General features: G+C 35.5%; 1 protein-coding gene across 2 annotated transcripts in view; it reads left to right on the plus strand.

The window, feature by feature from the left end:
• The window catches only part of ctnnd2a (catenin (cadherin-associated protein), delta 2a), a 350,952-nt gene that overhangs the window by 79,060 nt on the left and 250,943 nt on the right, over nucleotides 1-20,949 (plus strand). The gene's annotated exons all lie outside the window — the stretch shown is intronic.

A 20,949-nucleotide genomic window follows, 5' to 3' on the forward strand; every position in this document is an offset into this window, starting at 1 on the left:
ACAATAAAAACAGAATAATAAAAACATAATAATTAACTTATTTCAAACTTTACTTCATCTCAACCTATTTTAACATTTCTTCTGCATTCCTTCATTTTTGATAGTTATTTTAGTTTTTCAGCGGTATATTTCTTTAAAAAGAAAACTCAATGAACAACTAAAAAAAGTGAATAAATCAGTGATTGAGAAAACATTACATAATCAACGTAAGACAAGATTAGAAAAAAAATGTATTTATCATATTTCTATTATAATTATATTTCACAAGTTATGATTTTAACCTATTTTATACTAATGCTGCAGAGGTCACAAACATTTGGGGTATTACACACTTTGCTTTGTAAAGAGAATTTTCAGTTTTCTACCGAAGCACTTTTCAGTGTCTGTAGATTGTGTGTGCGTGTGCGTGTGCGTGCGTGTGCGTTCACCCCTCTCTTCTGGTGAAAATGCTCAGCAGTCCCTCTTTGCACAAAGTGCTGAGTTTGAGGGATGGTGTCAGATGACAAATCTAAGGAACAAACTGCATCTAAAGCAGTGGTTCTTTATGGTGCGTCCTTCACACCTCAGTCTTCCCTCCTGCCATCTTCATCATCTCCTCTCCTCTTCATCACCTGAATCCACTCACTTCACTCTCATTTGTCGTGCACGGTGAAATAAAGGCTTTGAAAATAATGTCCCTCTGCTCCATAGCTTTTTCTTTTCTCTCTTTGTTTACTCCCTACTAATACTTCTGGTGGAGGCGAGGAAACGGAGTAAATCACCAGGGTTCCCCCCCACCACCACCACCCCCCGTGTACCACACAATCACTTAGCAGTGCATTAAACAAGTCTGTCTGTGGGTCACAATAATTCAACACACACGCACCAATTTAGTCACAATATTGAGATTTTTCTTTGCTCGATTCTCGGATCGATTCAAAATGCATCCATATCGATCGATTTATTTATTTTATTCATTTAATTTTTAATTTTTTTTTAAAAAACCTTTATTTAACCAGGAACGTCTTTTCCACTGCAGGAGACATTGTAGCTGCACAAAGAAGTGCTGTAATCTGGGAATGTTGACCAACTTGTGTGTTTTCAATAGAATCTAAAAAGAAAGTACTAACTTTCTGCATTTATTTGTTGTTCTAGGCATAAATACCTCAGTTAAGTTGCACTAAAGTTATGTTGCGCTAAAGTCAAAGTTGGTTTAAAAGCCACAGGCAGATTGTATGTTATTTTATTTATTTTAAGTTGTTGGCACATGGCATGTTAAAGCCAATGTTTTGAGTGTAAAATATGCCAAGAAACTATTTTTCATACATAATGTTCTCATGGAGGAGTACACATTGACAGATTAGTTGTTTGCTAAGTTTTATATATATATATATATATATATATATATATATATATATATATATATATATATATATATATATATATATATGTGTGCCAGATTTACATTTATTTACATTTATTTACAACCAACCAGAGCAATTTATTATTGAAAAATACTTCTATAGATGATTACATGACTGATTTGCTTTTAACCATTTTTTCAGCCCTTTTTTTAAAAAAAAAAAAAAAGCTGTAAAGGTATAATACCCATAATTGCTCACACATTTTAATATTAATATTACTTTGAATAAATGTCAACAGAGGGACAAAAAAAACAAAAAAAAAACATGTAACATTTCTTTTTTAAAGTAATCATTAAAGCACAGGATTGTATTTCTTTGTGTTTGTTGCACCTCACGTACATACTGTACATGCAGAAACGAATACAATAAAGGTTTGATAGCATTACCTGATAAATAAGCATTAAATGGATCCTCCACTGTTTTTATAAATGTGGACTAAACCTTTGAAATGTACTTATTAGAAGGTTTATGCTTAGCAAAAGACATTATTTTTCACCATATTTGTTTTATTAACATTTAAAAATGGGACTACTTTACATTTTAGAGCCTGTGTTCCACCATGTTGAAATCACGTGATTGATGATGTCACACGGCCCCATTTGCCTGTAAACATCCCATTGTTTTTTTTTGGATCATTTTTTCAGCCACAATACCAATTTGTGCTGCTTTTGGCTGCTCTAAATAATCAGGAAAAGTTAAATAAACAAATGTACTGTAAACCTTTTTTGTTTACAGAAAGAGAATAAAAACAGAACTGTCTACCCCTGCGGTCACAGATTTCTAACTCTGCGGTTTCATAGTACTCAACAAAGCAGAGAAGAAGGGCTCTCCTGAGGGACCTTTACCCCCCCCTTAAACAGGCTGAAGTTAGTTAAGCGAGTAAACAAATAAATACTTGTGAATTTCCTCAATGTTTACTGGTGATCCAAAACTAGGATCTTGGTCCAGTGCAAGTGAGGAAAAAAAAGTAGATTTATTACAGCTGACGAGGGGAAAAAATATAATAATTTAGATAAACCAAACATTAACAAAGGATCCCATCAAGCACAGCATGTACTGTATGTATATTATTTCCTCGTTTGTTCTGCTATATGCCACAGTACAGTGTCAGCCCTTAAGAACTGATGTTTTTAAGCTTACATTTTGGCAAGTTATGAAATAAATTACTTGAAGCACTTCTTTGTTTATTTCTTTGCATCATTATGTCAGCTCTATTGTCCTGACTTGCATCTCATCTGTGTACACAACCCCCTGCTGACATCCACTGCACTACTTCCTTCTCTCTATTCTTTTAAGAAATCCCTCTCTTTGTGTCTTTCTTTGTCATATAACTTTTTTTTTCTATATTTCTTTCCTTCCTCATGTCAGGGCCTGCTTCAAGGGGGGGGGGGGGGGGGGGGGGGTGCTGGGAGCCATGTTTCTACCTAATGATGCATCGCCAATGGGGGAAGGATTTTTTTGACAGTTTAACAGCCCCCCCTCACCCCTCACACACACACACACACACACACACACACACACACACACACACACACACACACACACACACACACACACACAGACACACACATTTGATAGACGATGTCAACCACACACTTGAGGCAAACTCGTAACTCTCAAGTTGAGCTAACGTGTCATTCTGCATATCCATTTTATTTTTTTACAAGATTACAAATTACAATTTAATTTAGCAGATGCTTTTATCCAGTGACGTACGACATGATTTTGATATCACAATTTATCATATGTTTTTTTCTTTCTTCCTATAATTAGTTTTGGATCATGTTTATTAAAGTGTGTTACAAATATTAGACAAGATTCGCCACCTCCGATATTTTTATACTGCATTTATTTGAGCTAGATTTATTTTATTATTTGAGAAATTTTAAGTATAGAATTCAGTTATTTGATAATAATTGTGTGTGAGGTGTTGATTTGAAAAAATAATACTCATTTAAAAATAAAATTTTAAGCTTTTTTTTTTTTTTTCTTCTTTTAACCAATAACCAGACATTTCAAGCGACCCCATTTTAATTCCAGGCGACCCCACGTGGAGTCACTGACCCAATGTTGAAAAACACTAAGTTAGAGTTGAGGGACTTGCTCAACGTCCCACAGTGATGGCTCAAGTGCTTACAAGCCAACTTCCTTAACCATTACGTTACCGCCACCTTTTTCTCTCACTAGTACGTATGATATATATATATATATATATATGTACTTTTCATGCTAACGCAGACTGTTGTGCATTCTCTCTGGATAAATGTATTTATTTACCCAGGCCACATGCACTGCTTTCACCTGGTTATCATCAAAACTAGGCCTGGGGCTTTAACGCATTTGTTGCGATTTGTTAATTATTTAACTAATTAAAAATAACACGTTTTTTTTTTTTTCAATTCAAACAGCATAAAACTTTTCTCATTTCACAACTTCCTGGTATATCCCTAATACTGATGCCCAGACTAGAACACAACAGATACTACTAAGTGCTGTTTTCTTTTCTTTTAATACACAAAAACAAAATAGTTTTAAACAGTTTACAAAAAAATCAAGAGAAACATTAATGTAGCTTACCTAAATTTACGTTTGTGCTTTGTGAACCATGCAATTACAATAATCTTTATTCATATTGCACATTATGTGAGCACTCAGTGATGAAAATACAAAATACAATTTAGTCGTTAGAGCTCATTTATTGTTTTCCTTGAATCAGTCATATACCAAAATCCATTTAAAATGGAAAAACATTGCTTCTGGTGACAATTATTGTTTGTTGATTAATTACAAAGTCTGTAATTAATTAGATACATTTTTTTAATTGAGTTCCAACACTAATCAAAACAAATGATTTAATGACGGGTGAGCGGGGGAAAGGTATTAGGAACGTCTTTGCTGGCAACGATGTGCAATACAGTTGTTTTAATGAGTTTTTATTATAGCTAGTTCAGTGCCCGTTGTAAGTATGTATTCATATAGTGGGAGGAGCTTAAGTAGAGTTGTCAATTATGGCCAAATGAGTATGTGTTTGAAGGTTGGATGTACAAAGAGCTGTACATACTCTGTACTCTGTAGTGTTATAAAGGGGTTTATTTATTAGTAAAATAGTGTGTGATTTCCCTGGTTTAATTATATGAGACATACACATGATAAATTGATAAAGTTTTCACCAATGCGGCAGTTTAGTTAGAATCTGATAAAAGACACATAAATTTGTACAAATAAAACTATTTATTTAGCATGTCTCAGTGCAGGGGTGGTTATCAACCAAGGTTAGTAATTAATATACAAACTTAGTGAGCAGACTGAGAATAACGTCATCTATAAATCGTGTCTGTAGCTCACACTTCCAGAGGAAACATGGTGTGTGTGTGTGTGTGTGTGAGACTCGCTACTCCTCCATGGGCTCACACACACGCGCACGTGCACACACTCATGCATGTGCCTCTCGTGGCTCTGCTCCGTTTGTGATGAATAATTTTTTGAAATTATTCATTAAGCGTATGATTGCAGTCCAAACTAATCCGACATTGCACACCATTGAACCATGCGCCAGCCATGTTGGAAGTATGAGCTCTGTCTGTCCCTGAACACCAGAGATATTTGACACACACACACGCGCGCACACACACACACACACACACACACACACACACACAGACTCCTGTTATAATATACTGTATATATAAACTGCCTTTTGGTAGGAATAGAATCAGACCATCAGACACATACTGTAAATAGACATATTTATTATGTCCTCAGCAGTTTTCTTCCTCTTCTGTTGTCTGATCGTCATCACTCGTGAAACGCGACATCGTGCGATCCACCCCCCGCTTTGTCATCAGAAACGATTCAAGGTCGCAGTTCACAAGTTCATTAAAGAGACATCTGAGAACGCACACTTTAATATCCATCAACTTAATAGCTTACAATATCCAGATTTATCTGTCGTGAGACGTCTTCATCGGTCACATTTGCACAGATAAAACTGAAGTAATTTATTTTGCCGCCTCACGTCTGAATTTAAAAAAATGGATCACCTGGATGCATGTTATCTTATTTTAGTGTGAAGTTAGTTAACTAGTTGTGTGCTGTTGTGCCTACTCAATAGAGCTGCAACTAACCATTGTTTTTATGATCGATTATTTGTGGTGTGCACAAACACTCGTGGTGCGCACACGCACAAAAACTCGTGGTGCACACCCACATACACTCATGTGCACAAGCACATACACTCATGTGCGCATGCACAAACACTTGTGGTGCGCACACGCACAAACACTCGTGGTGCGCGCACGCACAAACACTCATGCGCACGCACAAACACTCATGCGCACGCACAAACACTCATGCGCACCCACATACACTCATGCGCACACGCACAAACACTCATGCGCACCCACATACACTCATGCGCACACGCACAAACACTCGTGGTGCGCGCACGCACAAACACTCATGCGCACCCACATACACTCATGTGCACACGCACATACACTCATGTGCGCACGCACGAACACTCATGCGCACCCACATACACTCATGTGCACACGCACATACACTCATGCGCACACGCACAAACACTCGTGGTGCGCGCACGCACACTCATGCGCACCCACATACACTCATGTGCACACGCACATACACTCATGCGCGCACGCACAAACACTCGTGGTGCGCGCATGCACAAACACTCGCACGCACAAATCTCTGCAGGTGAATCAAACGGCTCTGCGTCACACTTCGTGACCTAAATCGCACGACGCACCGAATCAATGACATTCGTTGCCATTGGTTGATTTTTTATCGATTTTATTAATTATCATTGATCGATTATTGTTGTTACTACTCATAGTATTTTATTATGAAAGGAGATGACTGTGATGTTCAAACTTTGATTGACTCCTATGCTTTCAAACATTCCTCCACTTACTGGCTAATTATAGTGTTAAGCCGAGCTGGTATTTACTTGTAATACATTTGTGTGATCTTGCGTGTTTTTAATTAGGATATAGGTTTTCCCAGCATTCATTACAGTTCATCTCAACACACCCACCTAAACATACCCTGACTCTCCTCCCACTCTTTTCTCTCCTCCGTTTTCCAGTTTTTTCTCTCACCTTCTAACGATATGACATCGCCTCAACACTTCTTCTTCTCTTTTGCCAATAATTGCAGTAGTTACCAGCATTATGATTCATCTTTGTTCAAATGGAAACTACATTCAAGACCACAGGGATGTGTTTCTTGGTGTCCACAAGTCACACATCCCTGTAGTTCTTCACCAGTCTGTTTAAATTGTCCCCTCAAAAAGAAGATTTAAAGAAAAATAATTGTTAATCTTTATCAATTCAATCTTCAGCACCATGGACAGTGAATCTCACACAGTTTGGTACATTGATTTGGTCCGCTTTGAGCCCATTTTTCTTATTTTTACCTTTTTTTTTCTGCAACTACACCAGACCTGCCATATTTTAACCTATTTTATCACTTATTCTTGCCACATTTTTGCTCCTTCTAATACATTAATACATTACTCCCATTTTTGACACTTCATCACATTTTAATGCCTTTTCTGCACATTTTTTTCACTTTCAAGACATTTTCGGCACTTATAAACCCTTTCCACCACTTTTCCACCTAATGTTGCTAATGCTGACCCATTATTGTCACTTTTAACCTTTCTTTAATTTTTTTATACTGTATTACATGGTTATTTTTGGCCAATTTCACCCATTATTTAAGCCAATATTGACACTTTGAACCCCCTTTTTTAACCAATTGTTCTGTCTATTTGAGCGCCACCCTTTTTTTGTCACTTTTGAGTTTGACACATTAAATGCACATTAAATACACCCCTGGTCATCAGTGGAGATGAATCAGTTTTCGGTGCTACAATAACAAAGCAAGTGTGATCCTGTCAGCTCCAACTTCAGTGAGAACCCAGCTCCGATAACCTTTCCTCAGACCTTTATGGGACTCCTTTCTGAAATTAGATTCTCACTCGCCCTTTTCACTGCATGACTTTCACACTAATAGTCTTCTGGGTCACTCATTATGTAAAAATCTACACAGTCATTAAAATTAATGATGAAAGAAAGCATCAGCATCTTATGTGTGACCTCAGTGTTGCATAAATCAAGTCTTAACATTTCTCAACTCCAACCTTGTCCAAAAAAAAGAAGCAATTTCACGTTACTTTGCTGCTGCAGTGCCGGTAAGTGTTGGCTAAACCAAAGAAGCAATGCTCTATTAGCCTTATTGGAGCCTGGTAATAAATCTATGGGGTGTGTTTAATAAGTCTAATTTAGAAATGTACAAAGGCAGCAGCAGCCAGTTCCAGATTTCTGAATGTATGTTCAGGTGATGGCTAATGCCATTCTGTTCAGGGTTGATTTCTGGCAAAAATAAAATAAAAATAAAACCTCACATGACAATGAATCACTGGAGCTTCTGATTCACTGAAAATGTGCAGTTAGTCTCATTCACCATTCACTTTTCCCCCTGTCATTTTTTGGCAGTGCTGTTTTCAGCTCCGTGCCAGAAAAAAAAGATTTGCTCCATTCTAAGCAATGTGATTATTGTGGTAAAATTAAATCATATCATGTTCAATTCAGAGACAACAACAGTAGAGATGGTCGGTTAATGAGAGATCCATAATATAGAGCTCAATATTTGTAGTGCATTAGGACACAGGGAATCCTGTGTCTCCATTAAATAGAATATATAAATACTCATAGGACGTAAAGTCAGAACTGAACATAAACATTCAAGAATTCAGTATAACTGATTTACTGATGCGAAAAATCATTCTTTCCTGGCTGGAAATAGCAAGGACTCAAATGACTCAGGCTTATGATAAAAAATAGATCAAATTAAAAACATTTTAAATCAACTAGAATAATATTAACTAATAAATATATAAAAAATATTAATAATAGTAATAGTAATGTTATGGGGTGTGTTTTTTGCCTTCGTGCTGACTCTCTCTACCCCAATGCTTTTAAATCTTGAGGTTGTGACCCCATGTGGGGTCGCCCGGAATTCAAATAAAGTCGCTTGAAATGAAAAAATACAAAAAAAAATGTTCTTTTTCAATTTAAAACACCACACACAATCTCAAACAACTGTATTATATAATTTCACGTCTTTAAAAGCGACCCCAAAAAAGGCAATATAAAAATTGTATAATTAAATAATACTGAAAATAAAAATTAGATTTTTGTGATTGAAAAAAAAAGTTTTCTTTTTTAAATTAAAACACCACAAACAAACTCTTACGGTATTATTATATACTTTCACTTCCAGAGCAAAAAATAATAACCACGCACAATCTCAAACAACTGTATTATATAATTTAACTTCCTTAAAAGACAATACAAATATTGTATAATCAAATATTTAATTAAATAATAATGAAAATGAAAATTATATTTTTGTAATAAAAAAAAATTATATATTTTTGTAATAAAAAAAAATTATATATTTTTGAAATTAAAACACCACACAAAGTATCGTTGCTCACCCCCACAGGTCAGCAATGAAAATGTGTGTAGATTTTTTTTTTAAACTAATATCATAATGGTGACTTTTTTTTTTAATAGCTGTGTGGTTCTTGTTTCAAATTGGCACGAATTGTTAGTTTGACAGTGACAATTTAAGTTTTTGCATTTGAGAAAGAAAAAGTCTTATTATTCAGTTTGAAACTTGAAATAAATACCTAAATAAGTGGTTTGTAAGCATATTAAATTCACATTTTCCCCCCCAAAAAAACCCACGTTTTGAATACGTAGACTTGTTCTTTCATTGTCATAGCAGTGAAGTATATTGGAGCAGTCACATGAATCCCTGTTAGTGAATGAAATGTGCGCGGCTGCTTTTCTTTAATGAAAACAGATTTAATATTTGTCTTCAAGGAGCTTCAGCAGTCGTGCTATCTACACACAGAGAAGAACCTCTAAAGTGATGATTGTTTTACCAGTCGGCTTTAAGCATATGAATGCAGGATTGTGTCTGAGACGATTGACTTGGCGTTAAATGGGCCACACACTCGTGCTTTGCAGGAATTGTGGATGCTTGATTTGAGCCGTGTGAGTAAACTCTAAATGATGGTGCAGGCAGAGAAGATTGTTAAGCCGTTCATCCATCATGGAAACGGAGCCGGTAGGTTGTCTGTGATTTTATCATTGTCATGCCTGTCACTCTGGGTTAGGATGGGGGGCTTTCATGCTGTATCTGCCAGGCATACACAACAGCTCATACTCACATATTCTGCATGCACTCTCAGTTCTGTAAGGTTTAGCATTCCTGGTACTTCTACATTAAATAAACAGTTCAGGGACATAAATGTTGCTGTTTAATGAGACCTCTTAAAAATGTTTATAAGTCAGCTTGCAGACAGGAAGAAAATCGACTTTCCAGGAAGTGAATATAAATCCACAGGAATATCATTTTCAGCTTCACCTCATATCTTCATGTCTTTGCTTACTGTATTTAAATGCAAGCGACTACAGAAAATATATAAGTATGACAGATTTCTGCAATAGGAGCAAGGGGAAACCGATTGTCCATTTATTTCTTTGCAATGCTGGTTGAATCCTTTGTGCAGCTTGTTACCATTGTTTCATCCAACCAAAGGAGGCAAAAGTGAACGCGACCTGTTGTGTGAAGACACCAGCTACCCACCGAGGGTACTGAATGTCTCGCAGAGGTGATTAACGGGGAATGCCGGGAACAAACTACAACAAAAATAGCATGAAACCAATCACTGCACAAGTCAGTATAAGTATTAAAGTTAAAAAAAAAAACACACATCTGTCCATGGGACTCCACTTCCCACAATGCACTAAAGTTTTCCAAAGTTCAAGTCACATGACCATTTTGTCAACAAACGTGAAGTTTATGGTGGGTACGAAAACTGACTTGAGCAACAACTTCAACCTTGAACATTTTTTTTGTGGGTAAATTATCTTTTATTTATCGATCGAGACACAGGCTGTGTTTGAAATCACACACTAACTCACGACACACTACACACTCGATGAGTACATACTGTCCACTATATACTAAAGTATACTTCCATGTTTCCCAAGATGCATTTCGAACGACAAAAACCTGAAGCACACTGAGGCTAAATATCTCTGTTGATTCTCCACCTTGGAGTGAGAAAGTGACCAAGTAGAATATCAACATGTGCTCATTTGATCCATAAAACTCACATAAACACATTTTATGCCGACAATTCTGAGATTTTCGGAGACCCTCCATTGTGCTACTAACTAAACTTGCGGTTAACTTCAAAACAAGAGCTTTATTTACAAAAGGGTTAAAATACTGATGGAAAACGAGAAGAGATGCGTTTATTTTGAAAAATGGATGTTTGACTTTTAGCTTGAAGCCGGTCCAGGACCATTTTACATTCTGCTTGTAATGCATCATGGGGTAGTTGAGTATGACTAGTGTGTGCACTGTGCATACTTGGGAAATGTCCCGATACAGTATACATCAGGTATTTCTTGTGTACTCAACCTTTGCATACTATCTAACGCACTATGTACTCATTTTGACATCAGACTTAGTATGAGTACATTAGTATGCAATTTTGAAAAAAGTGATTTTTCTTCCACTCACCTCAGTATCATTATTGTCTCATTGTCATGACACAGAAATAAACAGGGAGAAGTGGAACAGTTAGTGGAGGACTTGCCAAGTACATATCCTAGTGCCTAAAACGAGCTTTTCTCGCCCTTGCTGCTACTAGAACAAGTTTTCTGTTCTTGTAAAGTATGTAAAAGCCTAAAGCTTTAAGGGTTATTGGTTCTTGTGCTGGATAATCTATCAAAACAAGTGTTTGTGATTGCAGTAGATGAATGACCTTTAGGGCCTTTCTGGACTCCCCCGTCACATTATATGGTTGGAGATAGAGGACACGAGGGGAAAGAGCTGACACAGACTGCAGGGAAGACTCGTACTGGGTGAATAACTTTGCGCGCATGTGTGTGTGTGTGTGTGTGCGCGCGCACGTGTGTGTGTTTAATCCATTGTTCACAGATGACTTTTGCTAAGCGAGCTTTGCTCTTTTCATGCACCGCCTTGGACTCGTACAAAGTGTCACCTGGCACCAACTCAGTACATCTATGGCCTACTGCAATATTTCATATCAATGAGCTGCTCCAGTGGAGCCAAAAGTAAGTTGGTGCCCTGCTTAAGGGCACTATGCCAGCAAATGTTAAGAATTTGAAGTCTTTTACTGACTTCCGTCACTTACCTAGACGAAAAAAATGCTGCTGCTGGTCCGAGAATCTTTAAATCAGAGCCTACTTATCAAAAGCCATTGAGCTTTATGAATAAATTATGTATTTAAACTAGTAAAATGAAATACTTTTCCTCCACGTAGTGATTCATTTTTTTCTTTTTTTAAACTTCTGATTAAGTGCATCGAAGGGCATTGAGAGATCAGCAGTCTAATAGAAAAATCTGGAAAAGATGGAAATCAAATTAACTAGTGGGTATAACGCTATTATTTTTTTCTAGTCGGTATAACACTGTATTTTTATTATTTTTTAGAGGGTATAACACTATTTATGTAATTTTTTTCAGTCAATATAACACTAATTTTATTTAAAATATTTTAGTCAGTATAACACTATATATATATATATATATATTAGTTGATCTAACACTGTATTTTTATTATTTTTTTAGTGGGTATAACACTATTTTTATTAATTCTTTAGTGGGTATAACACTGTGTGTGTGTGTATATATATATATATATATTAGTTGGTATAACACTGTATTTTTATTAAGTCTTTAGTGGGTATAACACTGTGTGTGTGTGTATATATATATATATTAGTTGGTATAACACTGTATTTTTATTAAGTCTTTAGTGGGTATAACACTGTGTGTGTGTGTATATATATATATATTAGTTGGTATAACACTGTATTTTTATTAATTCTTTAGTGGGTATAACACTGTATTCTTATTTTTTTTAGTTGGTATAACACTGTATTCTTATTTTATTTAGTTGGTATAACACTGTATTGTTAGTAATTCTTTAGTTGGTATAACACTGTATTCTTATTATTTTTAGTCAGTATAACACTGTAGACACCTGCTCTCTCGGTGAACAGTGACGGATTATTCGCGAGGTCGGATACCCGCCCACACACAGCAGCACTGAGATCTGCAATGGCATTTAGGCGCTGACATTTTCCAAGTGACATTTTGTCATCGCCCAAACCCATGTTCACTGTGTCTCAGTCCAATCACGCTGCTGTGCCCTCTCTGTGCTGTTAGCACATCTGTGTGTCCCTGCACATGTGTAGGTGGTGTTTTTTTATAAGTTGTGCTTAGATATAACTACTGAGTTATAGTAGTATCAAGACCAAATACAGTTAAAACAAGGCTTTGCTTCTTTAACCAGTTATTGCTGATTAAACCTCATTAGATTAAACTTGGATCAAATTGTGTGAGGGTTATCCACCAAATTTAAAATAGTTTAATGACTATGGCTGAAGGTTGTTCCTGTTTTTCTACCAGATTATTATCAAAAGGGACGTTGCCCTCAATTCCTGCCAACCTACAGCTTGCATTTGTTTTTCAGTGTTTTTTCAGTTCTCGGGATATGTCCAAGGCCCTCTTTACACGATGTTTTGCTTCTGTTTTCCAAAAAGTTCCCCAACTTTTTGTTTCTGTTTCCAAACAGTTCCCCAACTTTCACTGTTGGTGGGGACAACAGTGAAAGTTGATGACGCATAGTAATCGAAATAATCCATCTCAGTTCAACCCTTATCGGCCAGTAACTCTAACATTTTACAACTAAATATGCAAAATTGAAATAATTTTACAAAAATGTTAAGAGTGGGACTAGGATTATTAAACAGCACTACTTAATACCCCCCAAAAAAGTACAAGTACCCATAAAAACAACTTGTAAGCCATTACTTTCACCTCTCCTTTAAGTGTAATAAGTAAACTGATTGTATAAGCTGAATAGAGTATGTATTTGAAGGAATTAAACAGGCAGTTTCATAAAATTAATAAAATTAAGGAAGTACAACAGAATGGAAGAACAAACAGAAATGATTTAAACATGACATCGTACATTAAGCTCTGTGCACTGAATAACTTCCTTCCCTCCATGCGTTGTAATTCAACAATTCATCACACGTTTAATTCAGCAGAACTTTAACACAAATGATGGAGATCCATTTGTACTCGGCGAGTGAAAAGTGTTCAACCTGTTGCTCTGGATTGTTCATCATAAAGGGATTTAATCACCGTGGGCTCAAAAACCCAAATGCTCCCCCACATTCAGTCGGTCATGCACCAGAGCCCAGAGAGACATTAAGAGACGGGCCTAATGGGCTCAAGCAAATGACATGAACAGAGGCTAATTAGGTCATAGTTCAAGAAATTATACAATTACAAGAACATCTCGGGTTCTCCAAAATCGTGACAGTGATCGTTTAAAAAAGAATCTTTGTTAAGCAGCACTAGCAGACAAGCAGTTGACTTGTACAAAGTGGTTTCCATGTGAACAGGAGGTGCACTCTGCCCGAGAGCAAAAAAAAAAAAAAAATTTCACAAATCAAATCTGGCAAAATATGACAGCGAGCTGCGATAGACGAAGCAAATGCATTATTTAATACTCTGAATGTTCATTTTTATAACGCAAACATCGATAAGGTTGAATCGATCCTACATGTGTAAACACTGTTAGCTACCGTAGCGCTATGGTGGATTTATTTGTCATCTGAAAACCAATTAGTATAAAATTGCTCGTATACGTGGAATGAAATCACACAATGACTAGATCTGTTGATGGTATCTTTCATTGTTTCTCTATGATAATTAAAGGATTGAGTGTCAAACCCTTTTTTTTTTTCAGACAATTACACGGTGCGTTTTTAAGTGATGAAACACAGCATCTAACAACGTAAATGATTCATCCTTACACATGTACACTGAGGAGAAAAGCTGATATACAGTATCTTACTCAAGTAGAAGTGCTGTTACTTGTTTGAAAATTGTCCTCAAGCACAAGTAAGTCATACATAAAAGACTTAAGTACAATTTAAAAAGTAGCTCAATTAAATAGTACTCTAAGTAAAAGTTACCAGCTACTTTCATGTTTATTTTTATCCCCCGCCACAAAGTGTGGAAGGGGGATTTACGTTTGAGCCCCATCCGTCCGAGTCAAGGGGACAGCATTTTGAAAAGTTCGAAAATGAGAAGCGCACAGATATTTTTCTTTTAAAAAGGAAAAGACCAAATCTTGCACAATTATAACTTTATGTTTTTCAGGAAATTTTACTTTCTAATTGAGCTACTTTTTACTTGTACTTGAGTCTTTTATGTATCTTAAAACCCTGTCTGAAAATGAACTTCCTGGAATTATTGCAACTTCATTTATTTTCCACAAATGCATCTGTATAAAATAATAGGTTTGTCAAAATTTACAAATGTATAAATAAAATAACGAATTAATTCAATTCTTAATAAAGAAAAAAGGTTCTCAGGCTCTAAGTATAGCTACATTTATGAACTATTTAATCTGATTGGTTGGCAATGATGTGATGCATTTGAGTGTTGTCTGGTCATTTCATTTTTTTGTAGTTTCACAATGTCTGTTGATCATTTTTAAACTTTAAAAATGATCATTTACTCAGTAACGGTTGGGTGCAGAACTGTAACAGATGACTTTACTTCTTTTAAAACTTACTTAAGCGCAAATAAAATGACTGATTTAGAAATATACTCCAAAAAAAGTACATGTACCCATAAAAGCTACTTAATTACAGTAATGTGAGTTCTTGTAATCTGTTACTTTAAATCTCTGAAAATCACATGCAAATAGTGGGTTGTTTTTAGAACACGAGATCTGTTTGGAAATGTTTCCATGCATGCCTGTCCGACATGTAATGTAGAAGTGGGCACGTGTTCATGGATGAGAGGCTCAGTGACAGTGAAGGAGGGCGGGATTTATTACATTTTACTCACTGAGGCCTTTAATAATTTATTGACGGATAGATCTGTCAGAGTATTGCTGTATTTCCGCAATGAATATTTATAAATTGTAATGGCTATAAAACGGTTGTGGGCTAGAAGTTGGCAACCATATGCTGCAGGTCTTCCCCAAACAGGGGTACGTGTACTGGTAGAGAAGCACATTGCTGGGGGTACATACTCGGAAACATTTGTAAACCAATTTAAGGATTGTAATAATTATTTAGAGTTGTTTTTGGAAATATTTTCTACAAGTCAACAACAAATATTGCTTTGAAAAATGTCATAAATGCATAAAAACAAATGGTTCAAACTGCTGTTGCTACTAGGGGTGTGCACGATTTGCACGTCATCATGTGATATTTCCCAATACTAAACAATACGATATACATTGCATTATCACTAATTAAAAAAATTAGCCTTTATAAGTACAAAACGATATGAAATATGGTATTTTTTTAAACTTGCGAGAGCAAGAAAATGGTAACTAACTGTAATTCAAGTACCAATATCAAAAACAAGTGGTATGTTTATCAAACTGTCAAATTAAATTTTTCTTTACAGATTTGGATTTTGTAAAGTTATTAAAATTCTTAAAGATAAGTAACCACATACATCTACAAAAGTTCCCAGTATGTTTTAGGAAAATAATGTGTTTGTGCTATGCATATCTTAGCGCAAATAAATGTTTTTGTAAAACAAAACATGATTTGAAAAAATCTTTTGGATCGATACGATAAATACGAGAAATATTGTGATATATCGCCGAATTGTTTTTTTTCTTACTTTCTTAGTTGCTACTGAGATTCAAAACTCATAGCTTTCAAGCAGTTTGTTTTACACTATTTAATTACAAATAATGTAATCAGAAGAAAGTTGCACTTTTAGTTGTTTCTTTTAATTAAATGCACTTTTTTATATTTTTTAAATTAGTGTATTAACGCTGCTTGTGAAATGCAGGTAAAAAACTGTACCTGTATTTCTCATCCATGACTGATGCCAGTGTGATTCCATTAACTTTGACTTCTTAACACATTCCTGGTGTTTTCATGGACTGAAAGTTTCAGTCAGTGATTGTTGAGATGTTGTGGAAGGAGTGGTTTTTAATTTTGTATTATTTCTGCCTGAGTTGAATCCTCAGACAGAATAACCTTGTTCTCAGCGCAGAAACAAACATGTTCAGTGCCACGGACAGCGCCAATTATTATTTTTTTTCCACCTTAACAGAGATTGAGATGTAAATGGTGAGTTTTTGTGAGCAAAGTGCTTAAAAGTGTAGCTGCTAATGTATTTCTTCACGTGATTATGAATTATTATGGTCAGTTATTAAACAGTGAAATGATAAGAGAAAGCTGTTTTCTGTTTACGCTATAGGCCACTGTTTTTCAACCTTGGGGTCGGGAACTCATGGGGTCGCCTGAAATGTCTAGTAATTTGTAAAAAAAGAAAAAAACTTAGCTAAAAAATGTATTAAAATTCTATTTGAATTATTTTTCAAATGCACATCACACAAAATAAATATCAAATAACTGTGTGCTATACTTAAACTTTCTCAAATATAAATTTATTTCAAATAAAATGCAGTGTGAAAATATGTCACTTGTCACTTTGTGCACTAATCCTGGCTACTCTGTATTTGTGACACACTTTTCAATTCAATTCAACTTTATTTATATAGTGCAAATTACAACAGTCATTTCAAAGCACTTATCAATATATCAAATTCATAATAAGAAGGAAAAAACCCAACAAGATCCACATGAACAAGCATTTAGCAACAGTGGGAAGAAAAAACTCTGAACAGGAAGAAATCTCCATCAGAACCAGGTTCAGAGGTTGGCAGTCATCTGCTGTGACTGGTTGGGGTTAGTGGACAGAAGGAGGAACAGAACAGGATGGAGAGAAATTTAATAAACATAGTTCTAGAAAAAAACGTAACGTGCCTGCACTTCAAAATATTAACTGTCACAAAAAATAATTTACATTGATTTATTGTGAAAAAGCTCAGCACTTCAGTGAATTTCGAGTTGGAAATTGTTCATCCATTCCATTTATAATACCGGTTGGGAAATAAAACGTTATTAATGATTACTCACCTGTCACCTCACTGTCAAAAGCCCTGAGTGAATGTCACCTTACAGCAAGGTATCAATGGTCCACCTCCTTTCCTTCGTTAAAATCAGTTTTATTCAGAATCCTCAAAAATGCTGTTTTTTCACCAAAAATCGACCTTAATTTTTCTTTCTTTACCTGGAATCCCCATATTAGTACCGATGTTTTGATGCATAAATTGTTGCTGGGTTATGAAAAAATGCAATTTTTTTGCCAAAAATGATCAGATCAGAAAAATGTTAGCACTAAGTCAAAGCCCTGAATGAATGTCACCTTACAGCAATGGATCAATGGTCCGCCTCCTTTCCTTCTTTAAAAACAGTCCACCACAAAGTTTTTTCCAAAATTCTCAAAAACGCAGTTTTTTTGACTGACTGAAATGTTTTTCTCATTACCTGGAATCCCCCCATTAGTACCAATGTTTTTGTGTGAGAGTGGTTGGTGGGTATGGCATTAAAACCACAGACACAGACGGACGACAAACTGATGACGATACCCTTCGGCTGAAGTTGGCCGAGGGTAAAAATCTCTGGGGTCACCGGACATTTGTGATCTAAAAATGGGGTCACGACCCAAAAAAGGTTGGGAACCTCCATTATAGGCCTTCATTTGACAGAAAACTAGTGAAAATCATTAGTGTACCACATTGTACTTTAAAAGCCAAGTGCTTTCAGCTATTTAGAAACAAAAAAAGGAAGTTTTGCTTTACTTTGTTACAGTTTTGCAATATTTCGACCAGTTTTTGTAAATGGTGTTTCCGTCGGTCCCCCTGTGGTCTCGTTTTTTTTTTTTAATTAAAAAGCTGCATCCGTATACTGTATCTGTTTATTGTCGGGAGCTTTTGCACAGTATGAATATTGTTCTATCTGAATATTATTAAGCTCTGAATTCTCTCAGACTCACGTGTGATGATTGAGATATTGTTCGCACACCATGACGTTGCAGTTGGATATATTTTACACTACATTTTTCTTTTGAAGAGAGAATGTATTTAGTTATTATTGTTAGGCTGCACATGATATTAGAAATAGGACAAGGGGTTACACAGGATAAAAAAGGGTTGGGAACCTCTGCTTTAAGGAATCACGTCTTCTAGCTGCAGCACCTGGGCTGTTGGCCTGATTTGGAGAATATTTTTTGTTCACCTCCACCTGTTTTTTTTAAAACTGTTTAGTCATGTGGCTCTTTGATTTCCCTCCCTTTGAAGATGTTTTCCTGGGTTCCACTTTACACGGACCAGAGATATTTTACTCACACTCTGATTTATATATATATATATATATATATATATATATAACTCAAACCACTCTAGGGATCTGCCATGACATATTAAGTGAAACTAAAAATAGTCCAAACTGAGTTTTCATCAGTGATGAATTAAAAAGAATCCAAAGCTAAAACTACTCAGCTGTGCAGTTTAAGCTTAAAGCTAATTATCACCCACCTGTCTTCTTAGTAAATGCAGTTTCACTATATCAAGCCATAAAATTTGGATGGCATTAATTAGCTGTGAAACTGTCCACACTCAAAAAGTGACTCAGACATTCCCTTAAAATGACAAAGGACCCTTTAACTCAGCTGAATATATAATGTAATGAGTCCCTGAAGGCTGTTTTTTGAAGCAATTAAAGGGAAAAAATGCCCTAAAACTGCAATGATGGAGCTGTCTTCTATGATTTGAGGCACAACAGAGAGAGCAACTTTTAAGTTATCAGCAAAAACTACAAGAGAGGAGAAAATATACCTTAGCTGTGACATTGAACAACTATTTCTCTTAGTCAGGTTTATTTATTTGCTTCGCTAATTTAGCTTTATCCCTAGAATCAGAGGGGAATCACTGCAGCATCATCTCCTTTTCTCTGATCCCCCTGTGAGCTTAGCTGTGAAAATAGCACAAATAAGAAGCCAATTGTTTTGTTTCACTCAAATCCATAAGGATCTGGACTCTCTGACAGTGGTGACAGAGAGGAGGAGCCTGTCCAAGGTGAAGGCCATCTTGGTCCATGATGTGCTGATCCAACCACGGTGCTCCACAGAACGCCACAGGAAATCATTCCTGCCCGTGGCGATCAAACTGTATAATGCATCACTGTAATCTCACAGCTTAATTGGTGTAAATATGTCATATTTGTATTATTTTTGTAAATGTCTGTATCATATTTGTATATAATTTGTATTATTAGTATTATCTATCTTACTTTAATTTTCACTACTGTAATGTGTGTGTATCTGATCAATCTTTTACTTAATTATACACTTATTTAATATTTGTTCTTTTTTTCATCTCTGTTTAATGTTTTATTCTTTTATTTGTGATTTTTTTTTTCTTTAGTGGCTGTAACAAAAGCAATTTCCCTCTGGGATAAATAAAGGAATTTCACCATACAGCTAGAACAGGTAGATTAGGTTTGATTAGAAACAATTGCTACAAAAGTTAATAGACTCTCCATTTAAAAATCATACTTTTAAACAACAAAAGCTGTAAAATATTCATTAACTGTCTTTTACACGTGTGATTATCATCCTTTTTAAGGAAGAAAAAGTCATGCATCAACCTAAAATGGATAGTTTTACAGCCATTGTTTGATTTAATAAAACGAGTGTTTTTGACTTTTTTGTATTACTGACTGTAAAATCTTCTCAAGTATCTTACACAGCTGTTATCATTTCAGTTGATAAGTTAAAGCCTTTTTTTTTTTTTTTTTTACCTAATATGGGTTATTACTAATGTTTTCACCGGTGTTTGTTTATTTGTCTGTTAGTAAAGTTATGTCAAAAGTACTAAATTATGTTTTTTACCAAAACTAGACATAATGCCATGGAAGATTCTCTTTCCTCCCTTTGGTTGAACATATTTTGGTGCATTGGGACTGGGAGGAGACAAAATGTTGAACTGGTTGGCATATTTCAAAGCGTAAAAGCTAAAAAGTTAGTTTGAACCTATACGGTAACTGGTTCTTCTTTGTGAAAGGCAGCAATACTGTAAAATGTTGTCAGAATACTATGAAAAAAAACAAACTAGAGCATAATGATGGAATGAGTGAGTGATAATACACACTTTGAATAATCTATTTTGTAAATGAGAGGGTAAAAACTGTATTTAGTGTCTTTTTTTAATTGTATTTTTAGTTCATGTTCTAATCAAGATAATTTCCATCATCATTATGATGATTATTATTTTCAACCAAAAATAAACATAATTAAATCCCATATTTTTAGATTTTCATTTGTTAATTTCCCACTATCTGTCTCAGGTACCCCCTGTAGTGCCATTGCGTACCCCTAGGGGTACACATACCCCCATTTGAGAGACACTATTCTAGACCAGTGGTTCTCAAACTTTTTTGGCCCAAGTACCCCTTTCTCTTTTTTCTTAATCCATTTTGCTTAGATCTATTTAAAAACAATTATAGAGTAT

Source organism: Gouania willdenowi, chromosome 20 (assembly GCF_900634775.1).
Source record: "Gouania willdenowi chromosome 20, fGouWil2.1, whole genome shotgun sequence".
NCBI lineage: Eukaryota > Metazoa > Chordata > Actinopteri > Blenniiformes > Gobiesocidae > Gouania > Gouania willdenowi.